Source organism: Canis lupus, chromosome X, assembly GCF_048164855.1.
Source record: "Canis lupus baileyi chromosome X, mCanLup2.hap1, whole genome shotgun sequence".
NCBI classification, from domain to species: Eukaryota; Metazoa; Chordata; class Mammalia; order Carnivora; family Canidae; genus Canis; species Canis lupus.
The window spans coordinates 68,428,422-68,441,728 of NC_132876.1; the positions used below are offsets into that span (position 1 = coordinate 68,428,422).

The 13,307-nt window shown below is 41.2% G+C and overlaps 1 protein-coding gene and 1 pseudogene across 1 annotated transcript in view; one reads left to right on the forward strand and one right to left on the reverse strand.

Annotated features, from left to right (window-relative positions):
• The window catches only part of NHSL2 (NHS like 2), a 254,111-nt gene that overhangs the window by 135,851 nt on the left and 104,953 nt on the right, over positions 1-13,307 (reverse strand). The gene's annotated exons all lie outside the window — the stretch shown is intronic.
• On the forward strand, positions 5,290-6,573 carry LOC140628183 (26S proteasome regulatory subunit 10B pseudogene; annotated as a pseudogene).

A 13,307-nucleotide genomic window follows, 5' to 3' on the forward strand; every position in this document is an offset into this window, starting at 1 on the left:
GGATGGAATCAAGGTGCGAACAGGTGAGGACACTGAGGGCTCTGTACTTTGGCACAGGCTCTTCCCTCTGCCGGTATCACCCTCTCCTCTGGCCCTGTGTGCCCAGCTATTATCCACTCTTCCTCAAGATCTGGTTCAAACATCAGGTACTCTTGTGGGGTAGGTGCCTTCTGCACTCACAAAACACTGGATGCATTCCTCTATCGTTCACTTGACAATATATTTAGCGCCTACTGTGTGTGTCTGGCACTGTTACAGGCACCCGGGATACATCAGTGACAAGTCCCTGCCCTAATGTGCAGTGATTAAGCTACATCATTTATTCCTTCAGCAAATATTTATGGATCACCTATGTGTGGGGCCCTGTGTGAGGCATAGCTGCATTAAATTTGGGGTAACTATTCAATAGCTTTGGCCTCTTCCATCTCCCCTACCGCTAGTACCTTGTGAACACTGTGAATGTTGTCTGAATCAGTGAATAATGGCATGGCTGAGGTCACACAGCAACCCTGAGATGGGGCTGGCATGGAAACCCTGGTGCCCTCCCTGATGGCTAGAGCGCTTTCTCCTGCCCTTCATTACAGTTAGGCCAAATCCCTATCATCTCCCTCACCTCAGTTGGGAAAGGTCAGAGGGGAGAAGATGAAGGGCTGGGCTACTTAGCTTTGGAGACTCATCCTATCAAGGACCCTCTCTGGGGATGGTGGGGGGAGTCCCCTGCTTCCACAACTGCTCCAAAGCTTGAGGGAAGCCAGAAGAGGCACTCTCCAACAGGGCCCCTCGGCTCCATCGCTCTGCACAGGGACTGATAATTTTTAGGGATATTTCATTTCGGTGTCAAAAACCAAGCCGCCGCTGGGGCTGCAGAGAGACATTTCCCACCCAGCCCACCGCCTGAGCCCCCAGATTCTTTTCTCTGAGCCAGAAAGCAGCGCCCGACTGCGCGGCTGCACTGCAGCGCCCTCTCTCGGGCGCGGGGCTGCCTTAGCTGTTGGGTGCGGCGGGGGAAGAACGCGGGAGGGAGCGGGGCCGCTTCCAAGGAGCGTCTTGTTCCGGAGGTGCCGGGGGACCGTGAATCATCGCGCGGGCTTTGCCCGCGCTGGTCGCCCACGCAGCCCCGCCGCCCCGCCGCCTCTGCACGCACCCGGTGACGCACCAAGATGCCCGGAGACGCTCTGCGCACGAAAAGCAGCCCCCGGCAGTTCCCGATGGCAGCTGTGCGCCAGCACCTGCTCCGCCAGCCGGTGCCTAAACTCTGCTCCAACCCCCGCGTCCTGGAAGCTTCCGGCGCTGGAGGCCCCACTCGCCACCACTCTCCAGAAGTCTTTGTCACTAAACTCAGATAGGGGTCGTTTTCTCACGCGGCCTTAACAGAGGGGGAGAGTTAGAATGAGAGAAAGGTGAAGCGAGGGCCAGCGTTAAGAAGCCAAGAAGCAGAGGTGTGTGTGTTGGGGGGGTGGGTGGGGGGCAGTAGATTAACCGGTTATCTGACTCCAAATTTCATGGTGAGCTTTCCACAGCATCCAGCTGCAGCGTCTTCCTAGCACCTGCCCAGCACGCACAAACGCAGAAAGAGAAGGTTGGGCCACCTCAGAGGACTTTCAAAATCAAGCACTAGAAGAAACACCAACGATTTGGGAAATAAAAGAAAAGGTGTAAATGTCATTTGAGAAGAAAGTCGGTGGGGGGGTTGCTGGGCTGGACTCTGTAAACATGTTTTATGGCAGAGCAGAGGACATGATCAGAGCTTTGAGTTAGGAGGGTGCACAAAGGGAAAAGAGATCCAAGAAATGGATCTGAGGTAGTCCAGTAGTATCACTTAGCAGGGTCTAGTCTGAGCCATGAAAATGGGGGGGGGGGAGAAAGGGATTCAAGAGTGGGAAAAGACTTAGTATTGGTTGGATTTTAAAGGTGAGGTAAGTAAAATCCACATAGGACTTTGTACCTCTCAAGGTATTTACTGCAATTGATTTTGCCTTCTTTACTAGAATGATGGTTTGTCGGCCTTGTTAGGTGCTAAAATCCATACAGTAGTGCTGGTGGCTTAGGCCCCTCTCCTGCCTTGGAGACCATGACCCTGACTGTGTGTGGGGAGGAGAGTACATAGGTCCTGGGGCAGTGTCCACCCTGTCAGCCAGATGGAACATGGGTAGGGCAGAGCTCCCTGCCCAGACAGCATCTGTACATCCCCAAGAACCTCTAAACCAGCCCCTATATCCTCCTTGGGAAAAGTCTGGAGGGCTTCAATTAAACTCTAAGACTGCCTTATGCTACTGAATATCCTTCTAGGTCTACAGTTTGCCAGGGCAACTGAGTAGGCAGCTCTACCCCAAGGCCAAGGATCAAGACTTTCCAACTGGCTGTGAGTGCCTGCTGCCAGCTAGTGACACTCAATAACATACCACTGGGCAGGCAGCATGGCTCCATTGTGGTAGAATGGGCCATTTTTGTTTGAGAGTAAATTTTCTAGGCATCAGCACCCCCACCGAGACAAAAATTCCACAGAACTGGGGAATGGAATGTCAGCAGTGGACCCAAAAGTAGTCAGGTCCACCTCCATACCCATACTGTAGTCTGTCCAGAACATCAGGCCCAACAGGCTCAGCTACTAACCCAGTTCATCTTCCCCTATATGCCCTATAGGGATGGACACGAATGTGAGCACGCTCCTAGGAATGGGTGTTCCTATAGTTCCTCAGAACTTGACCCCATAGACAGCAGCATGGAATAAGGGGCCACTCCTAATTCCTGGTACTCCCTCCTCCCACCATGTATACTTGCTGTCATCCTGGACTCTCCCAGATAGAAAATCACGACCCCACTGTCTCCTAATGCTACTGTGTGCTGCTTGTCTACCTCAACCACTCCTTACTCCCTTCCTTAAAGTTCAACGAAGTATGTTATCAAGCCAGAATTTAGTTTTTTTGTTGTTGTTTCTTTCTAATCAGGAAAAGGATTTGCCCCCACTTTGGGAATACCACTGAACAGCAGACCTAGTGCCCAGAGTCCATGTTTCTAATCAATATTTACTCTTGGAGTCTAAAGTACAGGCTTTTACAAATACACAGAAACAATGTTATATGTAAAGAATATGCACAAGAAAAGCTAAAACAATTTTTTGGGGAAATGCAGTGAAGGAGAATTTATTATACAAAATATCAAATCTCTAATAATTAATAAGGTACAGTATTGGCTCAGAACTAAACAAATAAATGAGTGAAACAGAATAGAAAGCCCTCAAACCAACACATGTAAAGATATTAAATAAGTAATATTAGTGGCATTTATAAGCCAGAGCTGAACGGATGAGCTATTCAATACAAAGTATTGGAACAACTGGCTTTTCATTTGGAAAAAACTAGATCTCTAACCATATACTAAATACACCCGCACACATGCAATTTTGGATAGCTCAAACAACTAACTATAAAAAATAAAGCATATCTATAACTACAATAAAAAATATGTAGATGCATATATTTGTGACTTTGATGTAGAGAAATCCTTTTTAAACAACGCATACAACACAAAAGGCATAAAAGCATGATTGATACATCTGAATCTACATCAAAAAAATTTCCTAGACAAAAGAAACCATCAATAAAGGTAAAAGAGAAATGATAAACTGGGAGAAATATATTATTTGCAACATATGTATTAGGTCAAAAGTTAATATCTCTCTCTACGTATATATGTTAATATATATTTAAAATATCTATATCTATCTATTGATTCTGTAGATCCATAAAAAAGGCAAATCATCTTAAGGAAATATGGCAAGGTATTTGGTCAGTCAATTCAGAAGGAGAGGTACAAATTGCCAATGGACATTTGAAAAAATGTTTGACTTCTAGTACTCAAGGAAAAGCAAATGAAAACAAACATCAGATACCATCTTTCACCCATCAGGTTGGTAATTAAACATCTGATTATATCGAGTGTTGACATGGAGATGAACAAAACTGCTATTCTCATACTCTACTGGGCAGATTACAGAATTACTGGCAGAAATTTGGAAGCATTTATTAGTATGTAAAATGCATGTCCCCTATACCCAGCAACTCCATTTCTTAGCATCTATCCTAAGGAAACTCTTGCACATGTATACAAATGTTTATTGAATGGATGCTTATGGAAATAATTGGCCATCACAACTTAGAAACAAGCTAAGTTCATAAAATAGGTAAATAGTTAAATAAGCTGCTGAGAGTCATACTCTGCAAAGTTATGTGACATTTTAAAAGATTAAGTCTGGATTTCTCCTTCTGGGAAGACAGTAGATAAACATTTCCTTATTCCTCCCACTAAGTAAAACTACAAACTAAAAACTAAGTACAACCCAAAGCCCTCAACATTATAAATAAATCAACACAGAAGACTCTGGAAGGTGGAGGGAAGAAGGTACAACAGCAAGAGACCTCAGAACTCTAGGAATGACATGGTGGTATGTTCCCTGGATTTCTGTTTTGCTTTGTATATCTCAGAGTTGAAGCTCAAAAATCCTGCAATCTGGAGCCACCAATGGGTGGAGACAAAGCCAAAACCAAAACCAAATAGCCTGTGCCTCTAACCAAAGGACCAGAAAAGGAGGTAGACTAGCAAGGCAGAGAATTTAACTGCTTTACTTCAGGCAAGTATCCTAGGAAGAAAAAAATGTGGCCCCGTCTTCAACCCCATTTGTAGGGGAAAGGCTGAAAACAGGGACTTATACCCTTGCTAAGCTGTAGCTAGGCAACCCAAACCTCCCTATGGGGGTGGTGTCAGACAAGACTGAGTGGGGAGCTGGGATAGACCTCCCAGACAGAAAATCAGCAAGGATATAGAAGAACTCAGCAACACCTTCACCCAACAGGATCTAATGTGACATTTATAGAGCACTCCATCCAACAACAGAATAATACCCATTCCTTTCAAGTGCCCATGGAACACAGACTATGTTAGACCACATCCTGTGTTATAAAACAAACCTCGACAAATTAAGCAATGAAAATAAAACAGAATGTATTCTGTAACCATGATGGAATACAACTAGAAATTAATGACAGAGAGATTGCAGGAAAATGTCTAAACACTTGAAAACTAAACAGCACAGTTCCAAATAACTCACGGGTCAGAGATGAATTCTCAAGAGAAATTTTAAAAATATACTGACCTGAATGAAAATGAACATACATCACAGCAAAATGTGTGGAATGCAACTAAAGCAGTGTTCATTAAAGGGAAATCTATAGCACCAAATGCTTATACTAGAAAAGAGAAAAGTCTCAAATCAGTAATCTAATTTCCTACCTTAAGAACTAGGAACAAATGAGCGACAGCTTCTCATGATGGCAGACCCAAGAGATAAGGCGCTTCAGGACTACCTCAAGAAGCTGCTGGAGCAGAAGGAGATCGACGGCCATCTCAAGGAGTTAAGGGAACAATTAAAAGAACTTACTAAGCAGTATGAAAAGTCTGAAAACGATCTGAAGGCCCTACAAAGTGTTGGGCAGATTGTGGTGAAGTACTTAAGCAACTAACTGCAGAAAAATTCATTGTTAAAGCTACAAATGGACCAAGATATGTTGTGGGTTGTCATCGACAGCTTGACAAAAGTAAGCTGAAGCCAGGAACAAGAATTGCTTTGGATATGACTACACTATCATGAGATATTTGCCAAGAGAAGTGGATCCATTGGTCTACAACATGTCTCATGAGGCCCCTGGGAATGTTTCTTATTCTGAAATTGGAGGATTATCAGAACAGATTCAGGAATTAAGAGAGGTGATAGAATTACCTCTTACAAACCCAGAATTATTCCAGCGTGTAGGAATAATACCTCCAAAAGGCTGCTTGTTATATGGACCACCAGGCACAGGAAAAACACTCTTGGCTCGAGCTGTTGCTAGGCAGCTAAACTGCAATTTCTTAAAGGTTGTATCTAGTTCTATTGTAGACAAGTACATTGGTGAAAGTGTTTGATCAGAGAAATGTTTAATTATGCCAGGGATCACCAACCATGCATTATTTTTATGGATGAAATAGATGCTATTGGTGGTCGTCGGTTTTCTGAGGGTACTTCAGTTGATAGAGAGACTTAGAGAACTTTAATGGAGTTACTGAATCAAATGGATGGGTTTGATACTATACATAGAGTTAAAATGATCATGGCTACAAACAGACCAGATACACTGGATCCTGCTTTGCTTTGTCCAGGAAGATTAGATAGAAAAATACATATTGATCTACCAAATGAACAAGCAAGATTAGATATATTGAAAATCCATGCAGGTCCCATTGCAAAGCATGGTGAAATAGATTATGAAGCAATTGTGAAGCTTTCAGATGGCTTTAATGGAGCAGACCTGAGAAATATTTGTACTGAAGCAGGTATGTTTGCAATTCATGCTGATCATGATGTTGTAGTACAGGAAGACTTCATGAAAGCAGTCAGAAAAGTGGCTGATTCTAAGAAGCTAGAGTCTAAATTGGACTACCATCTAAATTGGACTACCAACCTGTGTAATTTACTGGGAGGTTTTTGATGGTTGCATGACAGATACTGGCTTAATGAAAAAATAAAGTTAAGGAAAATAATGTATGTATTGGCAATGATCTCATTAAAAACTTATGAATAAAAATAAGTATGGGGCAGCCCCGGTGGCTCAGCGGTTTAGCGCCGCCTTCAGCCCAGGGCCTGATCCTGGAGATCTGGGATGGAGTCCCACATCGGGCTCCTTGCGTGAAGCCTACTTCTCTCCCTGCCTGTATCTCTGCCTGCCTCTCTCTCTCTCTCTCTCACTCACTCATGAATAAATGAATAAAATCTTTAAAAAAATAAGTATGAATAACATTGTAAAAATTAGTAATTCAGTAATTCTACTTTTAAGATTGATAAAGAAGAAATTTGTATGTTTGTTAAAGTTGCATTTATTGCAGCAAAAGTTATGAGTATGTTGAAGCTTTTTGTATTTGCTGTGTAAGCGTTTTGTAAAACATTGAAAGTAGTTGAAATAGTACAAGAGAGCATTTCTTATGACTTACTTTATATCATTTGTTTTCCTCATCCTAAAAAGTTGAATAAAATGTTTGATTCAGTTCTAAAAAAAAGACAAGAACTAGGAACAAAAGAGCCAAACAGAGCCAAAGCAAACAGAAGACAGGAAATTAAAATAAGAGGAGAAATCAATAAAATTGAAAACAGGAATAACAATTAGAGAAAATCAATGAAACAAAGAGCTGGGTCTTTGAAAAGATCAGTGAAATCTACAAACTCTGGTAACACAAAGAAAAAAGAGAGAAAACACAAGTTTCTAATATCAGGAACCAAATGAATATCACTGCAGAACCTTCAAAAATCAAAAGGATAGTAAGGAAATAGAATAACTCTATACATTCTGAGAATTTTGATGAAACCAACAAGTCCTTGAAAGACATGAACTCCCAACATTCACTCAATAGGAAATAGATGATTTTAATAACCCTATAACTATTAAGAAAATTGAATTCATAATTTTAAACCCCCCCAAAAGAATTTCCAGTTTCACTGGAGAATTCTACAACATGTTAATACCAATCGTAGGCAATCTCTTCCAGAGAATAGGAGAGGAGAAAAAGCTTCCCAACTTATTTTATGAAATTACTGTTATCTTTTTTTTTGGAGAGCGAGAGCGTGATGGGGGAGGAGAGAGGTGCAGAGGGAGAGGGATAGGGAGAGAGAATCTTAAGCAGGTTCATGCTCAGGATGGAGCCTGACGCAGGGATTGATCCCATGATCCTGAGATCATGACCTGTGCTGAAATCAAGAGTTGGACTCTTAACTGATTGAGCCACCCAGGCATCCCACCCCTGAAACTACTATTATCTTGATTCCAAAACCAGATGACAGTCACACACACAAAAAGAAAACTATAGAACAATATGCCTCATGAATAAAGAAGCAAAACTTCTCAACACGACAATAGCAAATAGAATTCAGTAATATGTAAGAAGTGGGGTCCATTCCAGGGATGCAAGATAGTTTCAATATCTCAAAATAAATCAATGTAATCCACCATATTAACAGACTAAAGAACAATTACATAATTATGTCAGTGCAGAAAAAAAGCACTGAACAAAATCCAGCACCCATTATGATTAAAAAAACAAAAGAGTCTTTCAGAAATGGGAAAAGACAGGAATATCCTCAATGTGAAAAAGAACATCTATTAAAAAAACTTATAGATAACACTAAACTTAATGGTGAAAGACTGAATGCTTTCCTCCTCAGATGAGGAACAAGGCAAGGATGTACTAAAAAGAAAACCACGGGCCCCTAATGACTTAGGCTAAGTCACCAAACCAGAACTTAATATGTAACCTAACTGTACTTTCAAGCTCCCCAAGAAATGTAGTCTTAACCAATCAGTCAGGAATTTTCTGATCAGCTCTGATGGGGTAATTTTCTCACTGGGTTCTCCATTCCACAAAGGAAGATGAGGTAATCCATTTAATAAGAGTCCTTGCCCTTCCCCTCCTAAGGTACAGTGAATTTGCCCAAAACAATCTTTTCCTTTCTTTTGATAGTAACTTCTTGTCCTATGCTCCTTCCTTCCTATAAAAACCTTCCATTTTGTGCAACTCCTCAAAGTTCCCCTCTATTTGCTAGGTGGGATGCTGCATGATTCATGGATCACCTGAGAAAGCCAATTTGATTTTCAAATGTACTGAGTTGATTTTTTTTTTTCTGTAACAGATGTCTGCCTTCACTATTCTAATTCAACATCATGCTGGAAGGTCTAGCCAGTATAATCAGGTAAGAAAAGGAAATGAAAGGCATGCAAATTGAAGAGGAAGAAATAAAACTATCCCTGTTTGGAGATGACATGGTGTTGTATGAACAAAATCCCAAGGAGCTACAAAACAATTCCTAGCACTAATAAGCAAGTTCAGGGAGGTTGTGAGATACAAGATAAGCATAGACAAATAAATTGTATTTCTATACACTAGCAATGAACAAATGCATGCCAAAATTAAAAATACAATACCATTTACAATTTCTCAAAATACTGAAGTGCAAATATAACGAGACGTGTAGGGCTTGTGCGCTACAAAAAAACTACAAAATGCGTGTGAAAAAAAGTTCAAGGAAGATCTAAATAAGTTGAGAAATATAGGTTGTTCATGGATTAGAAGACTAGACATAGTAAAGATGGCAATCCTCTCTCAAACTTCTATACAGATTTAGTGAAATTCCTATCAAAATTTCAGGAGGGTATTTTAGACACAGACAAGGTCATTCTAAAATTTATACAGAAAATCAATGGAGCTAGAACAGCCAACCAATTTTGCAAAAGAAGGAGAAAATGAGAGGCATCGCTCTACCCAATTTCAAAACTTACTATGTAGTTACGATAATAAAGGCTGTATGGTCCTGGTCAGGGGATAGATACATAGCTCAATGGAGCAGAGTAGAGAACCCAGAAACATACCTCCACAAATATGCCCAACTCACTCTCAACAAAGTAGCAAAAGTAACTCAATGGAAGAAAGATGGCCTTTTCAAATAGTGCTGGAGCTACTGTACATAGGCAAAACATTGAACCTTGACCTGTGTAGTGAGTTGAATAGTAGACTTCAAAAGATATTTCCACATCCTTATCCCTGGAACCTATAAATGTTATCTTATTTGGAAAATTAGTCTTTGCTGATGTCATTAAGTCCAGTCCAGGATCTTGAGATGAGAAGATTATTTTGGATTATTCTAGTGGGCCCTAAATCCAATGACAAATATTCTTATGAAATAGACACAGAGAAGGGAGAAGAAATGTGTGGGAAATATCAGAAAGGGAGACAGAACGTAAAGACTGCTAACTCTGGGAAACGAACTAGGGGTGGTAGAAGGGGAGGAGGGCGGGGGGTGGGAGTGAATGGGTGACGGGCACTGGGGGTTATTCTGTATGTTAGTAAATTGAACACCAATAAAAAATAAATTAAAAAAAATAAAAAAATAAAAATAAAAAAAAAACTCAAAAAAAAAAAAAAAGAAATAGACACAGAGAAGTTGACATGAAGATGGAGGCAGAGGTTGGAGTGATGTGGAGATAAGGAAGCCAAGGATTGTTGGCAGAAGCTGGAAGAGGCAAGGAAGGATTTTCTCCTAGAGCCTCCAAAGAGAGCATGGCCCTACTGACACTTTGCTTTTAGACTTCTAGCCTCCACAATCATGAGCGAATAAATTTGTCTTGTTTTAAGCTATCGAGTTTATGGGACTTTGTCATGGTAGTCTTGGGAAACTAATGTAACTTGTTCCATACCTTTAAAAAAATCAACTTAAGGGGCCTGGGTGGCACAGTTGGTTAGGCTTCTGTCTTTTCATTTCAAGCTCAGGTCATGATCTCAGGGTTGTGAGATCAATCCAGCCCTGTGTCAGGCTCTGCACCAGACATGGAGCCTGCTTAAGATTCTCTCTCTCCTTCTCCCTCAGCCCCACTACCCACACGTGCTTGTGCACACACACACTCTCTCTCTTGCTCTCTAAAAAAAATCAACTTAAAACGCCTCACAGGGCAGCCCTGGTGGCTCAGTGGTTTAGCGCCACCTTCAGCCAGGGGCATGATCCTGGAGACCCGGGATCGATTCCCACATCGGGCTCCCTGCATGGAGCCTGCTTCTCCCTCTGCCTGTGTCTCTGTCTCTCTCACCCTGTGTCTCTCATGAATAAATAAATAAAATCTTTAAAAAAACGCCTCACAAACTAACCTTATTGTGGTGATCATTTTGCAATACATATGTGTATCAGATCACCACATTATATACCTTAAACTTATACAACATCATATATCAAATATATCTCAATAAAGCTGGAAAATGCATCAGAAATTTAAATGTTAGATGGAAAACTAAATTTTTAGAAAAAGAAAATGATTGGAATCTATGGCTAGGTCTTCTTTTTATTTATTTATTTTTTTATTGGAGTTCAATTTGCCAACATAGGGCTAGGGCTAGGTCTTCTACCTAACAATCAAAACATGACATGAACAGTCAATTCACTGAAAAGGATATATAGATGGCAAGTAAGCACCTGAAATGTTCAGTCACTTGCCATCAGGGACATCCAAGTTAAAACCACGATAAGATACCACCACACACCTATCAGAATGGCTAAGATTTAAAAAAAAATAGTGATCACACCAAATTCTGGTGAAGATGCCAAGAAACTGGATCCCTCATACATTGCTGATAGGAATGTAAAATGATATGGCCATTTTGTAAAATGGTTTGGCAAATTACTTTAAAAACTACACTTGCAACTACCATGTGACCCCACACTTGTATTTTTGGACATTTCTTCCAGAGAAATGAAAACTGTCCACATAAAAACTTGTCTTATGGGGATCCCTGGGTGGCGCAGCGGTTTGGCACCTGCCTTTGGCCCAGGGCGCAATCCTGGAGACCCGGGATCGAATCCCACATCAGGCTCCCGGTGCATGGAGCCTGCTTCTCCCTCTGCCTGTGTCTCTGCCTCTCTCTCTCTCTCTGTGACTATCATAAATAAATAAAAATTTTAAAAAAAGATTAAAAAATAAAAAAATAAAAAAAGAATTAAAAAAAAACTTGTCTTATGACTATTCATAGAAGCTTTATTTATAGTAGCCAAGAAATTAGCAACAGTCCAGATGTCCTTCAATGGGTAAACGGATAAACTATGCATAGTATATCCAAGCCATGGAAAACTACTCAGCAATAGAAAGGTAGAGAATGTTGATACACATAACAACCTGGATGAATCTCCAGATAATTCAGCTGCCTAAAGAAAGCAAACAATCCCTAAAGGTTATATCCTGTATGATTCTATTTATACATCATCATCAAAATGACCTAATTTTAGAAATGGAGAACAGATTAGTGGCTGTCAGAGGTTAAGCAGGAGGTGGGGCTGGGAGGAAAGTGAGTGTAGCTCTGAAAGGGGACCTTAAAGGATCCTTGTGATGATGGAAATCTTTTGTATCTTTTTAAAAAATCTTTTATGTATGTATGTATGTATTTATTTATTTATTTATTTATTTATTTATTTATTCATTCATGAGAGACACACAGAGAGAGGCAGAGACATAGGCAGAGGGAGAAGCAGACTCCCTGCAGGGAGCCCAATGTGGGACTCGATTCCAGGACCCCGGGATCACGACTTAAGCCAAAGGCAGACACTTAACCACTGAGCCACCCAGGCACCCTGGAAATCTGTATCTTGACTGTACCAATGTTGTCATCCTGCTTGCTATATTGCACTACAGTTATGTAGGTGGTCATCATTGAGGAAAACTTGGGTGAAGGGTATATGGGAAATCTCTGTATTATTTCTTAAGCTGCATGTGAATCTTCAATTATCTCACAATTTAATTTATAAAGAATGTATTAGATCCATGTGTCCTAACATGGCAAGATATATTGCTAAGTGAAAACAAGTAAGTTACCAATCAGTATCTATGGTTTACTAGCATTTATCTTTGATATTCACACACAATCACACTCTGTATACATAGAAAAAGATTTGGAAGAGGGCACTCTACACTGATAACAGTGGTTTCCTCTGGAGAACAGAATTGGGGATGGAAGAGGATTTTTAACTATAGCTGGATTGCTTTGTTTTTTTTTTTCACAATCAGAATATATTCATATGCTACCTGTATAGTGAAAACATTATCCTGGACACAGCTACAGTGCTCTTGGAATCCAAACCGGTTTTGCAATGTGCTGAAACGACCCGTCCTGCCTTCACTACCAGTGTGGCCAGACTGCCCAGCTCACGACTCCTGGCCCTTGAGCCTCAAGGAAGTGGCTCCTGAGCTTACCTGGCTTGGAAACAGGCTCACCCCTACTACCTTTGAAGTATGGAGATACCAACCGGAAGGGCCAATGTGCCCACAACCATGAATCTACCCACTGCTGTTGACAATTTAAAAAACACACAAAACCCAGCCTATGCTAATCAATCCAACAGTGGTTTCCATAAGGTTCAGGTCAACAAACTGTCATGCAAGTGTCAGCCCTGGGGGTAGCAAACACCACCCTACCCTGTGACCTAAAAACATGGCAGCAGTTGAGCCTCTTTGGAAGAAACTGAGAGCAGCAGGCATGAGCAACAATTGGATACCTACACCCAGCTGTGCCTGGCTGAGAGCAGACTCACAGCAGGATTCACCATATATTTATGGAGCACTTTCTATGTGCCAGGTGGTATTCTAGACACTGATACTTAGCAGTGAATAAAACAAAGTCCCTGCCCTCAAGGGGCTCTTATTCTAGTGAGGGAGCAGATGGTAAGCAAGAAAAATAAATTAGATGTTAGG